Here is a 22335-nt window from a genome sequence, read left to right as displayed (position 1 = left end):
TTAACTATTTTTTTTTCTTACAAGGGGGTTCAATGTGAAGGAATACACAAACACCCCCACACACACATCCAGAAAGATTGTGATATAAAACAAATACAAAAATAAAAAGAAATAAGACTACCTAAAGACTGCATCGTATAGTAATGAATATAGAAGAGTTTCTGCTGGGTGCCTGAGTACCCCAGCCTCTGACTATAGCACAATAACTTCTGAAATATGCCTGAAAGGATAGAGAAGGCTCAGAAGGTGTTATTAAGGATGTACTTGTCTGACCTGATGATACAGGAACCTTCCATGGTCTCTATGCCTAAGAATCCAGGCAGCTCTAAACATAGCTCAGCCTATGAGCCTTTCCTGAGGACAAATTAAACAAAGGAGCGTTGCCTTTAAAACATCAGATCCTTAGAGCTGCTTTGTTCTACTGTGAAGAAATCTCAATCATTTTTTCATCTTATTTCTTTCAAGATGATTAGCTTGGCAAATGCAGTATAATGCACTTATATGTAGCACCAACCAAAAGCTCTACCTCTTCCTGATTTTACCTTCTGCCTGCAGATAGTTTCAGAATGAGAGCAGTTGGTGTCCTCATGGCTATTGAAAGTAATAGCTCCCTTCCTGTCCCTACAGCTCAAATGCCAACCTCCTGTTGTGGTAATTGTGTCTACCACACAAATACACTTTTGTAATTGAATGTCATATGTGTTAGATATGAAATATACAGAGAAATAGGTTACCATTTCCCTTTAATTGGCAAATGGACAAGAGAATTGCTTGATGTAGGGATCCTGAATAGAGCCTAATTAAAGGTTACAGAAATTGACCCACTATGTGTTGTAGAGTCTATAATCTTTTTTAATAGATCCCTTATATGAGATCTTGCCTTGCATTTACTATGCAGAGTTGTTTAAAATCTATTTGACTATCCTGAGAAATACAAGAAACTTAGGAACTAAAGAAACAGAATAACTGGATCTCAAAGTTGCAGGGACTTCAAGAGGCCATCTATTCCATAGGTTCCCAAAGTGGGCAATACTGCCCCCTGGGGGACACTGGAACAATCCAGGAGAGTGGTAGTAGCCTCTGGTGCAATTGGGGGGCATTGAATAAAAATAAGGGGTGGTGGAAATATAAGAAAAGAAGAGAAGACAAAATTTTGAAAAACGATTTGTACATGTTTCAATTGTATAACAAAGTTAAAGTCATAGTGATTACATTATTTTCCAAGTAAACACACAAAATGCAAGTTATAACCTATCAGTGTTCAAATTCACTGACAGGTCTTAACAAACAAGTGTTGGCAGACAAGCGTGTCTTTGGGAAGTCCAGCATGCATCAGCTGAAATATGTGTGTGTAATGATTTGTTTACACAATATTATGTCATGAAAATTTCAATGCTGGAAAAATCCCACAAATTGACAATAAATTTTTAAATTTGATATGTCATTTAAAAAATTATATTTTTTGAAATGATGCAAATTTTTAAAAAGTTAAAAGATTAAAGAAAGTAGATTTCCATGGAGGTGCTGAGTAATTTTTTTTTAAGGTAGCAGTATGCCAAATAAGTTTGGGAGTCTATGATCTAGTTCAACCCACACTTGGGGCAATTAGCCCCTCTACAACATCCTTTGGCTAGTGCTCATCCAAGCTCTTCATGCAGGCCTCTAGTCATAGGGAAGTCACTATCTCTGGTACATATTTTGAAGGAATCATTGGTATCTTCTTTTTAAAAAGCTGGATGGCATTTACCATTTCCTGTTCTATGGTACCTCTTCTGTTGACTCCACTATTCCAAGATACTAGAAGATAACAGTTCAATAATTAAATCCAGAAGTTCTTTCAGTAATGTAAGTTGAAGTCATTGAAACATACCTAGGTATCCTATCTCACCTTCTTATTTAGCTTATGTTTTAAATATACATTTTTTTCTTAAAAAAATGATATTTTGCTTCCCTATCGCTTCTATTTCCATGTATGGAGCAGCTAGGTGGTGCAGTGGATAGAGCACCAGTGCAGGAGTCAGGAAGACCTGAGTTCAAATCTCACCTCAGACACTTGACACTCACTACTTGTGTGACCTTGGGCAAGTCACTTAACCCCAATTGCCTCATCCTGGGTCATCTCCAGTCAATCTGATGAATATCTGGTCACTGGATTCAGATGGCTCTGGAGGAAAAGTGAGGCTGGTGACCTGCACAGCCCTCCCTCACTCAAAACAAAGTCAAGTGCAAATCATGTCATCATTTCTCTGATGGCACAGTCTTCTTCGGCAACAAAGGACGAACACACACACATTTCCATGTATATTTTTACCCATCCCCTATTTATTAAGAATAAGAATGAGAAGAAAACAGGCAGCTACAATCAATCGACACATTAAACAAGTTTGACATTTATAAGTGATGGTCCATCCCCGCCCATAGTCCCACTTCTACGGGAAAAAAAGGGAGAGGGAGAAAAAATTTTCCTTCTTCTTCAGGACTAAGCTTGCTCATTATAATTATGCAGTGTTAGGTCTTGTTAATTTCCTTTTGTTCTTTCCGTCTCAATTTTTTTAGTCATTGTTTTCCTGGGTCTGCTTACTTCACTATGCATCAGTTTGTAGAAGTCTTTTCATGCTTCTCTATGTTCTTTATATTCATCATTTCTTCTGGTACAGTAATATTTCATTACCCTCATTTAGGAAGGTAATGAGCATTTATTAAGCACCTATTATGTGCCAAGCACTAAGCTAATCACTTTACAAATATCTCAATTAATCCTTACAACAATACTGGAAAGTGCTATTATTATCCTGATTTTATAGTTGAGGAAACTAAGACAGCTAGAGGTTAAGTGACTTGTGCAGGACCATGCAGCTATTAAATGTATAAGGCTGCCTTTGAACTCAGGTTTTTCCTGACTCAAGACCTAGTGATCTATCCACTGTGTCACTTAGCTGCCTCAATTTGTCACATTTTTTTTATCCATTCCCTAATTGATAGGGATCTACTTTGTTTCCATTTCTTTACTACTGCAAATGGTCCCATTGTAATTTTTTTAAAGTATGTGTGAGGTTTTTCTTTCTGTCTTTTTCCTCCTTGAAGCATATGCCTGGCAGTGGGTGCATGGGCGAAAAGGTACGGACATTTTAGCCACTTTTTCAACATCATACCAAATTACTATCCAGAATCATTAGGTGATTCCTTGTTAACCATTTTGTTCTATCTTTTTTTAGCCCAAAGACTCTGCATCATGAAGTAAACAGAAGCCATAATAGTTCTCAATTAAATTTGTATTAAGTACCTTCTGTATTCAGTACTCTGGAAAATGAGTCCTTGGAGAATATATATTCAAGTGTGTATATATATATATGTATGTATATATGTGTATATAGGTATGTGTGCATTGTATATGTGTATATAAGTATGTGTGCATTGTATATGTGTATATAAATGTGTGATGTGTATATGCACACATACATGTAGATACATATACTTAAAAATTCACTAAGACTTTTGGAACACCCTGTACAAGGAATTGTCTTTTCTGCCCTCATGGAGCTTACTGTGGGATTATGACAGAGAAAAAAATACTCTAACACAAAGGTACAAACAAAGCCTCCTCATGATATAAAAGTTTGAGAGAATTGTGCAGAGGAGGAATATGATGTCCATGTAGACCCAAACACAAAACACTTTAGGGCAGAGATCACACATCTTTTTTAGTTTGATAACACAGATGAAGATGAAAATTAATGTTAAAAGATCTAGATTTGAGTCCTTGGTCTGCACCTTAAATAGCTACATGTGCTATTTAATTCAGACTTAGTCAATTAATTAATTAATCACTATACTTCATTCATTAGTCACTTAATTCAAACTTAGATTAAGCATTTTGGTGTAAGGTTCAGTGCTTTAGTATACAGAGAGCTGGTCTTGCTCCCTGGAAGGTCAGGGTTCAAGTGTTCCCCCTAATACTTCCTGGCTGTGTGACCCTAGGCAAGTCACTTCAGAACCCCAAGACTCTAAGTTGGCAGAACAACAGCTGGTCTTATTGGTAGATGGAATTTCATCACTAGGAGTTCTGTTTTTGTTGAATCATTTTCAATAATGTCCAAATCTCTGTGACGCCATTTGGGGTTTTCTTAGCAGAGATACTGGAGTAGTTTGCCATTTCCTTCTCTAGTTCATTTTACAGATGAGTTAACTGAGACAAACAGGGTTAAGTGACTTGCCCAAGGTCACACAACTAGTAAGTGTCTGAGACTGGATTTGAATTCAGGAAGATGAATTTTCCTGGCTCTAGGCCCAGTGCTCTATCAACTGTACCACTTAGTTGGGGGGAATGGAGAGGAAGAAGAGAAGGAAAGGGGGGAACCTGTAGCCTTGAGGTGACATGTGACCTTTGACTGAGTCCAAGTTCTACAGAACAAATCCTTTTATTAAGGGGATTTCTTCTGTGAAGCTTGGATTCAGTCAAAAGGCCACACTTGAGGACCTAGAGGGTCACATGTAGCCTTGAGACTGCAAGTTCTCCACCCTGACTTAGTTGTTCATGGGAGTTTTCTTCATGAAATCAGACTTAGTCTTTAAGAAAAATGTGCAAGGTACAGGGCTAGACTATGGGCATATGAAGGTGAAAAAAATTCCATTCTGGTTCCTCAAAGGGCTTCCTATCTAACAGAGTGGCCAAGCTCCATACTGAAGTAAATACAATACAAGGTAGAATGCAAAAGGATAGAGGAGAAATTCAAAAAGATGCTTGTAAGAAAACTGAAAAAGAGCATCAGATCATCAATTTGGGTCTGGAAGAAGCAGGTTGATGGAGGGGAGCCCATTCGAATGGCCAGCTCTCAAGGAGCGTTTCTCTCCAGATTAGGTCCGACCAGATGCTCCTTCATGCTTTTGTTTCTTTTGAAGGGTTCATCTTCAGAGTGGTAGATTGGAAAGATCACTGGATTTGGAGTCAGGAGACATCAGTTAGAACCCCACCTCTGACACTGACTAATTGTGTAGCTTTAAATCAATCCACTTACCCTCTCAACTTTAATGCCGGCCATCCCTACTGCTCTTTTCCCCAAGTGGTTGTTGGGGAAGGGAGGTAGTGGGGCAGGGGAGTTGAGAGCCTTTGCTCCGGGTAAACTGGTGTAAGACTTCACTGTCCTTTGGTGCTCATTAATATCCTCTGTCTATTTGGGGCTTCAGAGTCCTGATACTTGATGTAGTCAATATTTCATACTTTTCACTGCCTGGTTTGAGGTCCTACCTAGTCCACAAACTGATGGTCCCAGGGAGATGTCCCATTTCAAAGACTATGTTAATGGAATACTATTCTGTAAGAAGTGAACGACAGGAGGACTTCAGAAAAACCTGAAAAGATTTATATGAACTGACGCTGAGTGAAATAAGCAGAACCAGTAGAACATTATACACAGTAAGAGTCCCGGTGTGCAAGGACTATATCTGATACGCTTAGCCGTTCATAGCAATGCAAGGACCTAAAACATTTTCAAAGGACTCATGAAGCAAAATGCCATCCACATCCAGAGAAAGAACTATAGAATCAGAATGCAGAATGAAGCAGATTATTTTCTCTTTTGTTATGTTTTGGCTTTTCTCATGGTTTCTCCCATTCACTTTAATTCTTCTATGCGACATAACTAATGTGAAAATGTGTTTAATAAGAATGTATGTGTAGAACCCATATAAGACTGCATGCCATCTTGGGGCAGGAGGGGGACACAGGGGGAAAAAATTAAAACTTATGGAAGTGAATGTTGAAAACTTGAAAACAAATTGTATTTAAAAAGTCTATGTTACAAGTGTGATGATTTTGTGAATGTTTTATATGTATAGTGTTGATAATCATATAGTTTCTATCAATAAGCTAAGGGCCATTTCTTCACGTCTTCGGAGATGCTCTCTCCTTGCTGTCACACATTATACCTCTCGGAGACCAGCTGCCTACTAGGCTTTCCATCTATGCTGGCTTTGTTAGTCATACCCTGACTATCAGCCCAGATTTCCTCCCAGCAACTACTGCTGCCTTCCAAGATTTTTTTGCCCTGCCTAAATGGGTGTGCCAAATGTCTGATTCCTGATCTGGTCCAAGCTGCTATTCAAGGAATACCAGCACACAGTGACTCAAAAATGCTTTAGATGAGGCATTCTTAATCTTTTCTGTGACCCCCTTGGCAGTGTGAGGATTCCTACAGGTCCTGTCTCAAAAGAATGTTTTTGAACACATAAGAGAAAAATATATAGGATTACAAAAGAAACCAATTACACTGAAATAGTTATCCAAATATTTTTAAAAAGCAAGCTCATGGGCCCCAGACTCAGAACCTTTGCTTTATGTCCTAACTACAGTACCTATAACTCCCATTCATGTTCACTAGGAATGGATGGGAATTGGAAGAGGCTGGCCTGGATGTCTGTCTTGTAAAGGAAGATAGATTATCACCAATCTGCAGGAGGAAGGAAGGGATGAAGGAAACAACATTTATTAAATGGCTACCATGTGCCAGGCACTATACTAAGCCCTTTACAAATATTATCTCATTTGATCTTCACAACTTTGTGACATAGTTACTCTTATTATCTCAATTTTATGGTTGAGGAAACTGAGGACTCTGCCACCCAGCTGCCTCTAGAAAGAAAAGTCCATCTTTACGTCTTCCCCCCTCAACTGTGATCGAAAATCTTACTCTGATAACTCCTGGTTGTAATTAATTACAATATCACTTGAAAGAGAGAGTGGAGAACTTAGAGTTGGGAGAGCCCTGGGTTCAAAACTGACCTCTGGCACAGTGTATGACCATAGACAAGTGACTTGCCTTTTCTGTTTCATCACCTGTAAGATGGAGATAATCCTGTCTGTGGTATTCTTGTGTCAGAGAGTTGTTAAGGCAATTGAGAGAATAGAGGTGTTTTATAAACTGGAAGGTACTAGGTAAATATCAGCTATTATTTTTTGTTATTATTATAGCTAACATATATCCAGCACCTACTGTGCGCCAGGAACTGGGATAAATACTTTGTAGATACGGTTTTCATTTTATCCTCACAAGAACCAGGGAAGGTGGGTGCCATTATTATTCCCATTTTACAGATGAGGAAACCGAGGCAAATAGAGGTCAAGTGACTTGCCCAGGGTCACCTAGTTGGAAAGTGTCTGAGGCTGGATCCAATCTTGGGTCTAGGGGCTCATAATCATTATTGTTATGGTTAAGTCTCTTGTCCCTCTCAGCCTCACCCTGCAACAGACAAAAATATCCAGCATTGCCACAGAGAATGGCAAGCATCACTGCTCCAGATTCCCAAAGATACAGCCTCTCTTAGTCTACCACAGAAGAGGCAAGACTTGCAGGGGCTGCCCAAACAAGACTAAAATATTTAATATTCCATATTTAACAAAAATGATTTAATATTTATCAAGATAAATAAAATACAATAGAGCACAGGCAATTTTAATATGTGGTTTTCTAAGTGAATAGGTACCCACAGGGATCCATATGTCTGGTTTAGTGACTCTCGTTTCCAACCAAGTTTGGCACCACTGGTTTACCATACTTACATAGCTTTACCAGCCAGACCCCATTATCCCCACCTGTCCTCCATGAAAGTAAAATGCAATATCTAGTCTAGTATCTGCCAAGGTGCTCAGGTAGCATCACTATAAATAGTGGACAAGTGAATATTCTGGTCTTTTGGGATACAATACCCTAAGTCTCCAATGAATACATTAATAGGTACCAACTCCTACCTCTCCACTGGGGACTATAGGTCCCAATCTTGTTCCCCATCTAGGGAAGGGGGTTCTGGTTAGCTCAATAGAAGAATTCCAGGGGAATTTCTCTCCTAAACCCAGGCTAATAGATAACTGAGTCCTAGAGGCTTCTGTTGTTGCCATAATCAGGGAGTAGAACAATGAATTGATCCATAGGGTGGTAAGGAAGCAGCTGTTCCCAGTAGCCATAGGGAGGGAATATAAAAGAAAGGAGAACTGAAACCTTTGGGAGTGGTTGGTGTTAGACTCCTCGCCTGTCACACTGGGGTGGCTGAGCTAGATCTTTTCAAAGGAGAAACCACTAAATGAGACGTCTCTGTAAGAAAGCAGTGTATCTTATTGCCTGAGTGATTTTTCCTGTGTATCAGTGTTTTGGCTCCTCTGCGTTATTTGCCTATTAGAAAAAAATCTTGGATGTTGATTGGGTTGTAAAGTAAGTTGCCTGAAACTTTAAGCAAAGGTTATACCAAAGGGTTTGGAGGGGAGCAACATTTTGAGTCACAATGCCAATGATGGTATTTCTTCTCTACTTCCATAGGTGTGCCTAGGTCAGAAGGCAGAAGACTCTTTTGGTCAATGCTTAGGTTATCTTTAGTGGGTCTAAGCAACAGCTTTCATGTGCAGACTGCTGCCGAGGCATGCTCAGCAATGGGTCAGGTACTACTGACTGACTCACCAGAGCTCCTTGTTAGGTCATAGAATGAGAGCTGGCAGGGAACTTCTAGGTCCTATCTGAGTAGGAATCCCCTCAATATTATTGTAATTTTGGCTGTTGTTCAGTTGTTTCAGTTGTGTCTGACTCTTTGTGACCAATGAGTGGTTTTGTTAGCAAAGATTGGAGTGGTTTGCCATTTTCTTCTCCAGTTCATTTTATAGAGGAGAAAACTGAAGCAAACAGGCTTAAGTGGCTTGTCCAAGGTCACTCAGACTCCATCTGAGGCTAGATTTTAACTTGGGTCAGCCCGAGTCCAGGCCCAGCACTCTATCCACTGCTCCACCTCACTGCCAATAACTCCTCTATAACATCTTTGATTAAATGTTGAACTATATATCTACTTGATCACTTCCAATAATGGGAAATATTTTTCCTCCTCTAACAAGCCTTTGAGTGGGCTTTAAGAGAAAGAAGACACACCAATGAAAACTTTACATCTAAATCCTGATCATGTTTTTCTGTTTTACCTTAACCTGCCTCTGATGCCCCTGAGTCTTAGAAGTTTATTATACTCCTTTGAATCATTGAGACCTAGCTTAACCCGGTATCCAGAAATGCCAAAATTAACTCTTCTCCTTCTTGAAACCTTAAAGTTTTCTAATAGTCCTTAATTCTGGAGAACTTCATTCTTGATGTTTTCTTTGTGCTACAGAAACAAACCCCAGTTAAACCAAACTCTAGAACCATTTAGCTAGGCCAAAACCTTTCTTTCCAGGGTTTGGTCCAGTTTCATTTTAATATAGAAGGGCAGACTCATTTTATTTTATTTCAACTGATATCTTTTGATTCTACAATACCTTTATTTCTAAATATATCCTTCTCCCTTCTGCTACCCAGAGAGCTAACCTTTATAACACAGAATTAAAAAGAAAGGAAAAAAAACCTGGCTCGGTAAAACTGACCTGTTAGATCTTGTCATCACTCACACAGACATACACACAGACACAGACACAGAGACACAGACACACACACACATAATGCTCAAAGAGCATAGTCCCCTGCCTCTGTAAAGCAGAAAAGAAGACAGTAAGAAGTACTTTCTCATCTCTTCTTCAGGGACAATATCACACAGGTTTTTTTTTATGTTTTTCTTTTCATGGACATTACTATATACATAGTTTCTAAGTCTTTAAGGCTTCTCTGAGTTCTTGCTATTCATCATTTTTTTTAGTGTATTCATTGCACTTAGGCACCACAATTTGTTTATCCACTCACAAAGCTAGAGTGATCTACTTTGTCCCCAGCTATTTTCTGCTGCAAAAAGTATAGGCACTCACAGGTAACCCTAGGTCTGAGATCCATTGATACGGAACTCTCCTTACTGGTGGACATCAATGCCCCATGCCTATGTGTGTAGGACAGCTCCAGCTTTCTTCAGTTCTCTTCAAATCTTCAAGTCTTACAAGTTGCTCTGAGTTGTCTTCAACCTTTGAGTTGCTTTGGACCCTGAAGTCACTCTGGGGATTTCTGGCTTCATTCTGAGAGGGAGGATGGATGAGGCCAATCCCACTTCAGGCTGCTCAAGGAAAAGACTGGGAAGAAGCCACCATGAGAGGAGTGGGAAGTCTCCATCATGTCCCTGTTCCCAGCTTGCTACACTAGAGACTTTGGGGAGGACTCTTGAGTGAGATCCAGGACTCCCCATTAGAGAATCCCTTCACTCTATTGTATAGTCATAGAGGTGGGGAACCTGTGGTATCAAGGCCACAAGTGGCCCTCTAGGTCCTCAAGTGTGACCCTTTGACTGAATCCAAATCATCCCCATCCCTGGTAGTATTCTCCCACATATACTTTCTTTGATTGGTTTTGCTATTTGGATAAATGAGTTTTCTTTGACAATTGCCATGTGTGTTCATTGTGGAGAAGGTATTTTGGGGAATGGAGTCAAATCCAGGACATAAAGTTTAGGGTTCTGCTCTCTACCTCCCCCCCTCAACTGTCTCTGGCTCAAAGAGTGTGGATTGCTAAGTTCCATTTGTAGCCAAGTGTCATGTCATAATCATAAAATAAAAGGAAGAAAGGAGGCATTCTCTAGACTTAATAATATTTAAGAGATCATGCCTGGTATCCTCTCCCTACAAAGAGAACAGAATGGCCAAGCTTCTGGCCTCAGTCTCCTGCTTCCCCTCTGGGCAATTAAAGGAATTAAAGTTTCCCTTGGAGAAATGGGGAAGGGGAGAGGAGAAGAGGCAAGAGATGTCTATTCTGCCTCCCTTTGGATGACACAATGACATTCTACAGGTAGCCCTAGTGGAGTCTTGTTATACATATATAAATAAGTTAGAATGACAGTCATTAAGGGTTCAGAGTAAAAAACAAACCAAACCAAACCTGGGTTTGTACTTCTAACATTTGATACCTTTGTAATCCTAGGAAAGCTACTTTTATTTTGAGACTGAGTCTCTTTATTTTACCCAAGTTAGACATTTAGTGGCTACTCATGGCCCAGTCTCATGAGTGATGTACATGAGACATAAATGATCTACTTAAAAACAAGATAATCCCAGCTCTCAAGAAGCTTAAATTCCATGAAGGGAAGGCATCTTCAATCCAACTCACACATTTAACAGATAGAGAAACTGAGGCCCAGAGAGGTTAATGAATTTCTTAGGATATGAACCCATAACAAAACTGGGTTTTGAGGCTGTCTTCTGACTCCACAGTCACTGTTCTTTCCTCCTGCACTAAAGGAGAATATTCCAAAAATGGCATATATACAAAATAATTTGAGACTCAGTTTCTGCACCATATATAAAGTGGAGACTGGACTAAGAGGCAGATTGATAACAAAAGAAAATGCATTGGCCCTGGGGTCAAGGGACCTGAGTTCCTATTCCATTTCCAATATTTATTACCTGTTTGATGGTGGACAAGTCAGTTAATGTCCCTGAACCTCAATTTCTCCATTTGTAAAATGAAGGGTAGTAGACAAAAAGTCTCTGAAAGCCTTTCCTCTAGAAGTTCTAGAATTCTGATGTTTAGATGACTTGTAAATTCTTTACTAGCTCTAAATCTATGATCCTACGAAATGATCCAAGAATTATTATTTTAGAACAATTCTTTAGCTAGGGGGATTAAATTTGTTTGGCTTTGATTCAGAGTTCCAATATAGATTATCATCCATTCTTGGTTTCAATTCTTGGTGTAGGACTAGTAAAAATGGATGGCAAAATCATTTCAGTTTTAAATTATATCTTAGTTGATATAAAAGAGAGATGCTTCTGACCCTTCTCCCCCTCAGAAAAGAAAAAAAAAACCCTCAAAACATGGCCTTTTCTATATTGGTAGAGTGGGACAAAAGTCAAGGTAAGGTTTTCCTCTAACATTATTAGTATTTTCCTTAGCTTTTTTTTATGCATCAACTAATTAAACAGGGTAGCATCCTACTTGATTATTTCACACCACCCCCTCCTCCCAAGGGGGCCGGGAGTCCCGTGTATGTTTCGGTAGATTGTTATGACTTTGGGGTATGGGTTTTCGAGATTCTGATTGATGTGCCACTTTAATGTATGTTTCTCATAATGTTGATTGACAGCTGATCAAAGACATTAATCTCTTCAAATTCAACAAATATTTGTTAAGTACCTAACTTGCACAGAGCCTTGGCTGATACTCTCTCTCTCATTTTAGTAACATCTTTCATCACAGTAACTTTTTACCCAGACTTTCCCCCTGGTTTGAAAGGAAATTATTCAAACATCTTTTAGACAATTCATCTTTCAGAGGGTTTAATTGGAGAAGGTAAACCTGTAGAGAATCTAACTGAACTAAGGATCTGAAGCATCCAAGATTATCTGTGTGTCACCCTATGACCCATTTCCTTCACACCACCTTTTAATTTTTGTTGCAGTTATGGTGTATATGGATAATACCGATTAGCATATTTATGGTCATTGCTTCATATTTATTGTCTGCACAACTCATTAATCTTCATCTAGTGTGTGTGGCTGACAGCTCAATCTATTTTGCAATCTCTGGGTAGCAGCCACATCCCCAAAAGCCTTTGTTTTCCTGTAAATAAACTGTGTTTAGGACCAGAGGACAATGGGGCATCATCCTGTGATTGACACAAGCCATGGCTACTAATCAAAAGTGGATTTTATTACCAGCTGAGTCAAGTGCATTATGGGGCCATTGTTCTAATGCTATCAGGGCAAGAGCATACATAGGCAGTCACCTTCTCAAGATGGGTTGATTGTTCTCCAAGATTAGACAGAGTTGCCTTATTATCCCACACAGACAACAAGGCATCTCACCCAAACAGACGCTTTTGCGGGAGCTGCCTGTACACTGACTCTATTTGAATTGCTAATTTATAATCTGTCCAGCACAGATGTGCAATGAATATTTGGATGTTGTTTTGCATGTCAGTGGAAGAGGCTGAATGATGAGGTGATGATTATTCAGTGATGGCTATTGGACAATCGCCAGTGATTGAGCTCGAGCATTTTCCCTGACAGTAATCAGATCAGCTCCCAAGGCTGATTTTCTTTAATTCTGCGACAATTTATGTTAGAAGATAATACATTCCCCCTTCTAGTTAACTGAACTGGCAGAAAGCTGCCTTCCATTTTATTGCAATTAGATTAAAAAAACACTTTTTCAGAGTTTAGACAGGTAGAAAAACCCCAAGCAACTGAAGTGACCTAACTGCCTGCATCATTTAGGATGATGAAAAAAATTATCAGAGATACAAGCACCTTATTTTCATCCTCTTCCCAGAAAAGTTAGTGGTGGTCATCTAAACAACCCATGGATATTGTTTCTAATACATGATGTTGGAGGATAATGGGTATCAAAGTTCTGGAAGGGGCAGTAGGTGGGTCTTTTTAATCTCCCTTCCTTCTTTCTTTCCTTTCTTTCCTCTTTGCCTCCTTTCTTCCTTTCATTTTATGGTTATGACATGACACTTGGCTACAAATGGAACTTAGCAATCCACACTCTTTGAGCCAGAGACAGTTATTTTGCAAGAGTGTGAACTCGAATTTGTGCATTTCAAAATGTCCCATTTTGCTCTTGTGGGGGCAGTGGAGTGTAGAGATGAGGACACAAGACTGGAAGCCAAAAGACCTAGTTTCAAGTCCTGTCTCTGCCACTTTTTAGTAACGTGATTTCAAGCAAATCTCTCAGAACTCTCAGAAACTCATAGGACCAACGAATCATAGATTTTAAGCTGCAAGGAACCTCAGGGGTCATCTAGGCCAACTCCACTCTATGCCCATCATTTTACAAATGAGGAAACAGAAACCCAAAGAGGCTATGTGACTTGCCCAGTGTCGCACAGGTCTAATCAGCATAATGGAAATTTGAATTCAGGTCGGCTTACTCTAACATGTGATATTCTTTCCACTGCACTATGCTGCCTTATAAAATGATGATAATAATTTTGTCACCTACCTCAGTGGAGAAAGTCATTTCTCTTCCCTGGGCCTCAGTTTTTGTTGCTTATTTGTTTGTATGGTCCAGAAATGGGATTTCCTCAATACTAAGAACTTCCAGAAATTCCCTTTATCAATGTACATCATTTCTATTATATATGTAAAATGTGTATAATACTGTAAGGGGAGGTAGGTGGGAAATTCATCCCCCCTCAAGCTCCCTGCTAAGTTTATGTAGTCATTAAATATAATTACAGATGATGATGTAAAAATGGGAAGATTTGGTCCCACTCACCTTTCCCTACCCACTTACTCCCCAATTTAGCTGATGCAGTCACAGGATATAATTATAGATGAGAAGGTATTGATATGTTAGTGAGATAATACCTTATGATCCCTTTATGAACTGTGAACACTTTTCTCTGATGAAATTAAAGAAAGCCTGAAGATTAGAAGAGTAAAAAAAATGGTTATCCTCTTCAAGATATTTAAATAGTTTAGCCTGGAGTCAGTTAATGAACTTGATAGTTCAGCAGTCCAGGCTTAGAACATGCGTAGTGTTACCCTTGAGATGGGGAGTTGTGGGGAGGCATGAAAGGAAGAGGCAGTAGATATGCTCCTCTTCCCCACCATTGAGAATGTCCTTTATCTGCAAAAATGAAGGAATTGGGCTGGATGACTTTTAAGGTAATTTGAGTTCTATATCTATGTTTCTATGATCTTTTGGGTATGAATGTAGAAACGTCTGTGCAAGCAACTCTTTGCATGACTTAAGCATAAGCGCTAGCAAACCCAATCTGATCTCAAAATATTCCTTCTATATACCAGATGTTGTTCTGTTTATTGAGTATAATCCCAGATCAATATTTATTAGACCTATGACTTAGTCTCTGCTTATCCACTTCTTACTTTCTGGATAATGACATAGGGCTTATGGTGCGGACCTTGATAAAGGGGTTGTAACATGTTATTCCAGGACTGGTTTCTGAGTGTTTGACTATGCCCACCCCCAGCAGGATGCAGCAGCAATAATGACTATGTTAGGGCCTGGAGGGGGGATTGCTATGCTGATGTTATCTCTGGTGGTACAGAGGCCATCAGGACTTGTGTTATCACCATGTCATACTTCATCACACAGTCTAGGAGAACCTCCCTTGGGACAATGAAAGGTGTAGACCAGGCAAATGCCTGGAACTCATTCTTAACACTATGAGGGGGAGGGGGCTCCCTTGGTCAAAGGTTTTAATTCTTGTAAGAAAGAAGTCCAAAAGACATTTAAAGGGTGCCACAAATTGGGCAGCCCCCATCACTACTGGGTAACTTCAAGAGTTGTGCTTAATGATCATTGGATTGTCAAGAAACTGCACTGTAAGTGGAGAATTCCACTTCAGAAGACAGATGTTCCAGATATATCGGTGGGTACAGGGGATACATAGGGCAATGGTATTGGGGCAGTGGAAAGGGCAGTAACAGAAGTGATGGCATTGGTTAGAATGTCTGTGGTAAGAGAGACAAGGGCATTCAGCGGGATTCATGTGAGCCAAGTTCTCCCATGGTTCTTCCACTACTTGATAGTAGTCAAGTCCCTTAGCCTCTTTAGGTTTTGCCTTTCTCATATGGAAAATATGGGGATTAGACTAGAACAGGATTTTTAACATAGGTTTCATGAAAAACCTATGGGTTTTTTTCAGATGGGCTTTGGACTTGGATGGGAAAATTTCATTTTTATTTTCATAAGTCTAAGTAAAATTTAGCATTTCCTTAAATTACGAATTTTAAAAAAAACACAACCCAAAACTTTACTTAGAGAAGGGGTTTGTTGACTTCACTGCTCAAAGGATACATGACACAAGAAAAGGACAAGAAACCCTGAACTGAATGATATCAATGTTGTATACAACTCTGCCTATGACTCTTATAAGCTATTCTATATTGAACAACTAGAACCTGAATCTTCCCAGAAATAGTCCTGAAGGCCTAGTCCATGTATAGAGGAACCCCAATTTAATGTGCCTTCAGAATATTCAATCTAGGGGACATCTTTTATAAAAATCATTTAGTGACTCACTCTCCATCAAAACACCTCCATATTCACCCTCAATAAAAAAATAGTTGATATTTACAGATGATACTTAAAGTTTGCAAAATGCATCATGTGTCTTTGCTTGATAAAACCAGCAGGTATGGCAGGAATATCTATAGGAAAACCTATACAGAGATTTCATCCATCTCTCCCAGTTGTCCGTCAGGGAACTGCTACTGTATGTACGTGTGTTGACTTTCTGGATTTCAAAGCTATGCCTCCATAGTAGTCTCATCCTTAAGCCTCCCTCAGTGCCTGGGGCATTCTTATCCTTGAACACCTATATGTCCCCAGAATCTTCTCATCCTGGAACATCCCTCCACCTGCTAGTCACCTTCCTTTATGGAGTTCCTCCCAGGGCTTTCATTTTGGGGAGGGATCCAGGATGACTTTCATTCCCCTTCCAATAGCAATTCTGACTTTCAATACTACACCCATATTCTGGTGCCTGGCTCCTCCCCCCTTTTTCAGATCCCTCTAGTGTGTCTTCCCCCATTAGAATGTAAACTCACTGAGTAGATATTGTCTTTCAGTTTGCTTGTATTTGTATTCCAAGGGGCCATCTTCAGTCATCCTGATGTATACCTTGCCACTGGACCCAGATGGCTCCAGAGAAGACAGTGAGGCTGGTGACTGCACAGTCTTCCCTCACATAAATCCAATTTACTTTTAAGTCATGACATCACTTTCCAGATGTCATGGTCCTCTTCATGAATGAAGGAAAACAACAGAAATCTGTATCTCTAGCACTTAGCACAATACCTGCCAAACAATCATAAATACTTGCCTGTTGAAGTGAGTGCTTTTATGGATTACATATTGGTTTGTATCCTAACATATCACTTCTTTTGAATTAAATTCTATAGAATATTAGGCCTTGAGTTTCTACCCATTTGTTGCCTAAACTCTGAAATCAGTTCCCACAAAGTCTTAGATAAAAATTTAATTATGTTCTAAGAAAGCTCAGGTAATTCCACCCAATGTTCCTATCACTTCTATTATATTAAGCTAGTTCCTTATTAGTTAGAATCAATTCCAGAATTGCAGGTCACTTGACCAGTTGGTCCACCTTCTGAAGAATTAAAGTTAATACTTTTTTCAGCTTTTAGTTTAGGACACAGACATCCAGCGGGTACAATGGTTGAAATTTCCCATTCCTAACAAGTCTTATCTCTGTACCATTTTTTTACATGCTTTCAGAATTTATTATCCAATTTCTCCTCAGCAGTCTGTAATACACTTCCATGAAAATATTGCTTTTATTCACCTGCACCATACCCTGTACCAGGCATTTTGCTAGGAATGAGGATAAAGACAAGAATTTCACAGACCTGCCCTAAACGGGGCTACCTGGAGGGGCTGGAGTCAGGTAGGGAAACAACTGATTTCTAAGGACAAAAGAAATGCCAAGTAAACTCAAGGGCAGAGGTGAGAGTGGGGCTGGAGTGCATGAAGAAGTGGAGAAATCAGAAAAAAGCCTCTAGAGAGATGTCAGAGACTACAAGGTGCAGAGGTAAACATTATAGTTATAGGGATAGCCTCTGAAAAGGCACAGAAATGTGAGATGGTTAGATGAGGGACTGAAGCATTCAGTATGTGAGTGGGAGTAGTGTATAAAGAATCTAGAAAGATAGGCTTCAGTCTGATAGCAAAAAGCTTTAAATGTCAAACAAAGGAGTTTTGAATTTTAACTGGAGGAAATAAGGAACCACTGAAGTTTACTGAGCAGGAGAGTAACGGCGAGATCAGTGCATTGGGAATACCAGTTTGGCAGCTGTAGGAAGGACTAATTGGAGAAGGGAAGGAGAGATGATTATCAAGGCTCTGTTCCAAGTCCTCGTCTCTCCTTTTCCTTCCTTTTAGGGTCAGCATGTAACAGTAGGAACGCTGGGTTTTTGAGTCAGAGGACAAAGACTTACTAATTATGTGACCTTGGGCAAACCATTCTCTGTGCCTCAACTGTCTCATCTGTGAATGAAGGAATCTGAACTAGGATATCTCTAAGGTCCTTCCAGTTCTGATCTAATCTCAAAACCACTTGTTATCCGCCATTCCAAACACAGGTTTTCTCCAGTTTACCCCATAATCAACCCTTCTCTGTTCCTAATTTTAACCTCTCCATTTCTGCTGATTCCTGTCCTAATGCCTCCAAATATGGTCATCCTTAAAATGGGGGAAACCCCCCAGACTCTTTACTAGATCCTGCCATTTTCTCTTGTTGATCTTGAGAGCAGGGACTATCTTTTGCCCTTCTTTGTATCCCTGATGATTAGCACAGTGCAGGGCACATAGTAGATATTTGTTGACTGTCACTGCCTTTGCAGAGCCAAACTGCTTCCTCTCGGCACTCTTGCAACACACTGCAATATGGCTCCTGACCTTGTCACTCAACTCAACTGCTCTTTCAAAAGTTACCACTCATCTCCAAACTGCCAGATCTTTTCTTCCCTTCTTGGCCTGTCTGCTACATTTGTCACTGTTAACCATTCTTTCTACTCTCTTTGGGTTTTCAGACCACTCATTCCTATTTGACTCTTCATTATACATACCATGCCCCATCACTGTGAGTGTTTCCTAAGGCTCTGTCCAGGGATCTTTTTGTCTCTCCATTTTCTCTAGTGACCTCATGAACTCTCATTGGTTTAATGATCATTTTATGAAGATGACTACTTATGTATGTACATACCTATCCTTTGTTTCCGTACCAAAATGCTTGTGTTCAACCCTCCTTTGTCCATTTCAAGTAAGAGGCTCTTCGGAGGCCCACGCCTTCCATGTTTGTAATCTTCTCTCGCACTCGAATTGTTAGAAATAGCAAATTCTACCCTTCTTCCTCCTTTCTACATTAGCACATTCCTCTCATCCTTCCTTGTCTTTATCCTCTTCAAACTTTCAGAAGAGAATCAATAGGATCTTTACTTTTATTTAACTCTTTCAACACCTTGTGAAGGAAGTAAGGGATTCTACATCTTTCTTTTCTGTCAGGAACTCCTTTGCTTAGGAGTGCCTATAGTGAAGACTATGGACACGTTCTTGGAATAATGTTTTCAAATACATAAATAAAATACATGGCAGCTCAAGTATACTGAAATGTTATCAAAATGTTGGGTTTTTTAAAAATAAGTTCAGAGACTCCAGATCAAACCCCCCTGCTTTAAAGGGATAGTTATTTCTTCTCCCTTAGTAGATCGAATATTAGTACTACATCATACAGCAACTTCAAATTGCCCAAATAAATTTACCTTTCTAGGTTTCTCTGGACTTGTATTTGTATTTTAAAAATTCTATTCAGATCTGATCTTTTTTTTTTAATCAGAAATGCATGAAAGCTCTCTATTCCACTAGAGGTTAAGGTTTTACGTGATCTTCATATTTTTTTGGTGTTTCAATTGTTTCTTTCTGGATAGTTATAGTAGTTTCTCTTTAGTATGGGAGCTCTGGATTTTGATTGACATTCCTTTAACTCCTTCCTTTTAGGAGGCAATCAACAATCAGTGGATTCTTTGTATCTTTACTTATTCCTCTAGTTCTAATTGATCTGGTCAGTATTGAGTTGTCATTTCTTAGAATATTATCACCAGGACTTCATTTTTTATGGTTTCCAGAGTTCAGTGATTCTTAAGTGCTCTTTCCTTGACCTGTCTAGGTCAGTTTTTTTTTTAAATATCAAATATTCTGTATTTTGTATTTTTTTCCAATATTTTGAGCTTATTCTAACATTCTCTTTGGCTAACGGAGTCATTGTTCTATTCTATTTTTCTAGGAATCCTTTCTTGGGTAAAATTTATAATTTTCTCATTTAAGCTACTAGATTCTCCTTTCAATTATTTTGTCCAGAAATTATCTTTTAAAAATTCTTGAGAGGTGGAGGAAAAATTGGGAAGAGAAATGAGAGCGAGGCAAGATAATCATGACAAGCAAGTCAACAGCTTGCTAAAGCTTTAAAAATAGGCTGACTCAATTGGCAAAAGAGGTCCAAAAAGCCAATAAGGAGAAGAATGCTTTAAAAAGCAGAATTAACCAAATGGAAAAGGAGGTTCAAAAGCCCACTGAAGAAAATAGTTCTTTAAAAATTAGAATGGAACAGATGGAAACTAATGACTTTATGAGAAACCAAGAAATTACAAAACAAAACCAAAGGAATGAAAAAATTGAAGACAATGTGAAATATCTCATTGGAAAAACAACAGACCTGGAGAGACAATTTAAAAATTTGATCATGAAAGCCATGACCAAAAAAAGAGCCTAGACATCATTTTTTGTGAAATTATTAAGGAAAACTGCCCTGACATTCTAGAACCAGAGGGCAAAATAAATACTGAAAGAATCCACTGATCACCTGAAAGAGATCCAAAAAGAGAAACTCCTAGGAATATTGTAGCCAAATTCCAGAGTTTCCAGGTCAAGGAGAAACTACTGCAAGCAGCTAGAAAAAAACAATTCAAGTACTGTGGAAATACAACCAGGATAACACAAGATCTAACATCTTCTACATTAAGGAATGGAAGGACATGGAGTATGGTATTTCAGAAGTCAAAGGAACTAAGATTAAAACCAAGAATCACCTACTCAGCAAAACTGAGTATAATACTTCAGGGGAAAAATTGGTCTTTCAATGAAATAGAGGACTTTCAAGCATTCTTGATGAAAAGACCAGAGCTGAAAAGAAAATGCGACTTTCAAACACAAGAATCAAGAGATGCATGAACAGGTAAACAGGAAAGAGAAATCACAAGGGACTTACTAAAGTTGAACTGTTTATATTTCTACATGGAAAGATAATATTTATAACTCTTGAAACTTTTCTCAGTATCTGGGTAGTTGGAGGGATTATACACACATGTATCTATCTGTCTATCTCTCTATCTATAGAGAAAGAGAGCATAGGGTGAGTTGAATAGGAAGGGATCATATCTAAACAAAATTAAGAGGTGACAGGAATATATTGGGAGGAGAAATGGAGAAGTGGAATGGGGCAAATTATCTCACATAAAAGAGGCAAGAATAAGCTTTTTCAATGGAGGGGAAAAGGGGGGAAGTGAGAGGGAAAAAGTGAAGCTTACTCTCATCACTCTCATCACATCCAAGGAAGGAATAACATGCACACTCAATTTGGTATGAAAATCTATCTTACACTACAAGAAAGTAGGGGAAAAGGGGATAAGCAGAGTGGGGAGGATGATGTAAGGGAGGACAAATGGGAGAAGGGAGCAATTAGAAGTAAACACTCAGGGAGGGACAAGGTCAAAAGAGAGAATAGAAGAAATGGGGGGCAGGATAGGATGGAGGGAAATACAGTTAGTCTTACACAACATGACTATTATGGAAGTCATTTGCAAAACTACACATATATAGCCTATATTGAAATGCTTGCCTTCTCAGTGTGGATTGGTGGGGAGGGAGGAGGGAAGAGAAGTTGGAACTCAAAAGTTTTAGGAACAAATGCTGAGAACTGTTTTTGCATGCAACTGGAATTTAAGAAATACAGGTAATGGGGTATAGAAATTTATCTTGCCCTACAAGACAAGAGAGAAGATGGGGATAAGGGGAGGGCAGACTGGAGGAAGGGGTAATCAATGCAAGGCATTTTGGGGTGGGGGAGGAGAGATGAGAAGAAAATTTGGAACTCGAAATTTTGTGGAAATGAATGTCGAAAACTTAAGATAAAAAAAATTTAAAATGTAATCTCTGTCAGTTTAAAAAAAAAATTCTCTTGCTTCATTGATGCTAGGCATTCATGTAGTCCATGTAGAAAATCCAGTTCTTCCCCTGAGTCTAGATCTCAATATTTGCAATAATTTTTGATACTGGTCAGTGTTAATGGGCTGCACTTTTAGGAGAGGTCAACCTTACTTGATTCCCCTCCTGGATCTTCTGGATTCTTACAATGATCTCCACCTCCTCAGATTAAGCCCTGTTGGATCTTGGAGGTTTAGAGTCCTGGATCTTCAGGTCCCTCTTTGACATTCCAAAGTATTAGGGACCTCAGATCCCTTGAACGTAGACTATCCTAGTCTCAACACTTCAAGATGTTTCTGACTATGTTAGACTTTCTCAGAATCCTCTACCTACCTCTATCTTAGGTTGTACCAACTCCCAATGCTGGCAGATTGTTAGATGAATCCCCTTTCCTACTTAAAAAAAAAAAGCTTCTGGCTTTTGTGCAGTCCTAAACTGGAAGAAGTCACTGTATTTTCTCACTGGATTTATTATTATTCCTGGTTTGAACTTCAGGGTTCTGCTTGAGTAGGAGTAGGGTTGTCTGCCTTTTTTATCTTGGTAGAACAAAATTTCAGTTTAACAGTTCTCCTCAAATAAGGAATTTATCATGTGTTAAGATCACATGCTATTTCATAGACATTCTAGGTAAAAGTCCACTCAAGAAAGATCA

The sequence above is a fragment of the Notamacropus eugenii genome, chromosome 1, assembly GCF_028372415.1.
Source record: "Notamacropus eugenii isolate mMacEug1 chromosome 1, mMacEug1.pri_v2, whole genome shotgun sequence".
In the NCBI taxonomy this organism is placed as follows: domain Eukaryota; kingdom Metazoa; phylum Chordata; class Mammalia; order Diprotodontia; family Macropodidae; genus Notamacropus; species Notamacropus eugenii.
This window is presented reverse-complemented; position numbering follows the sequence as displayed.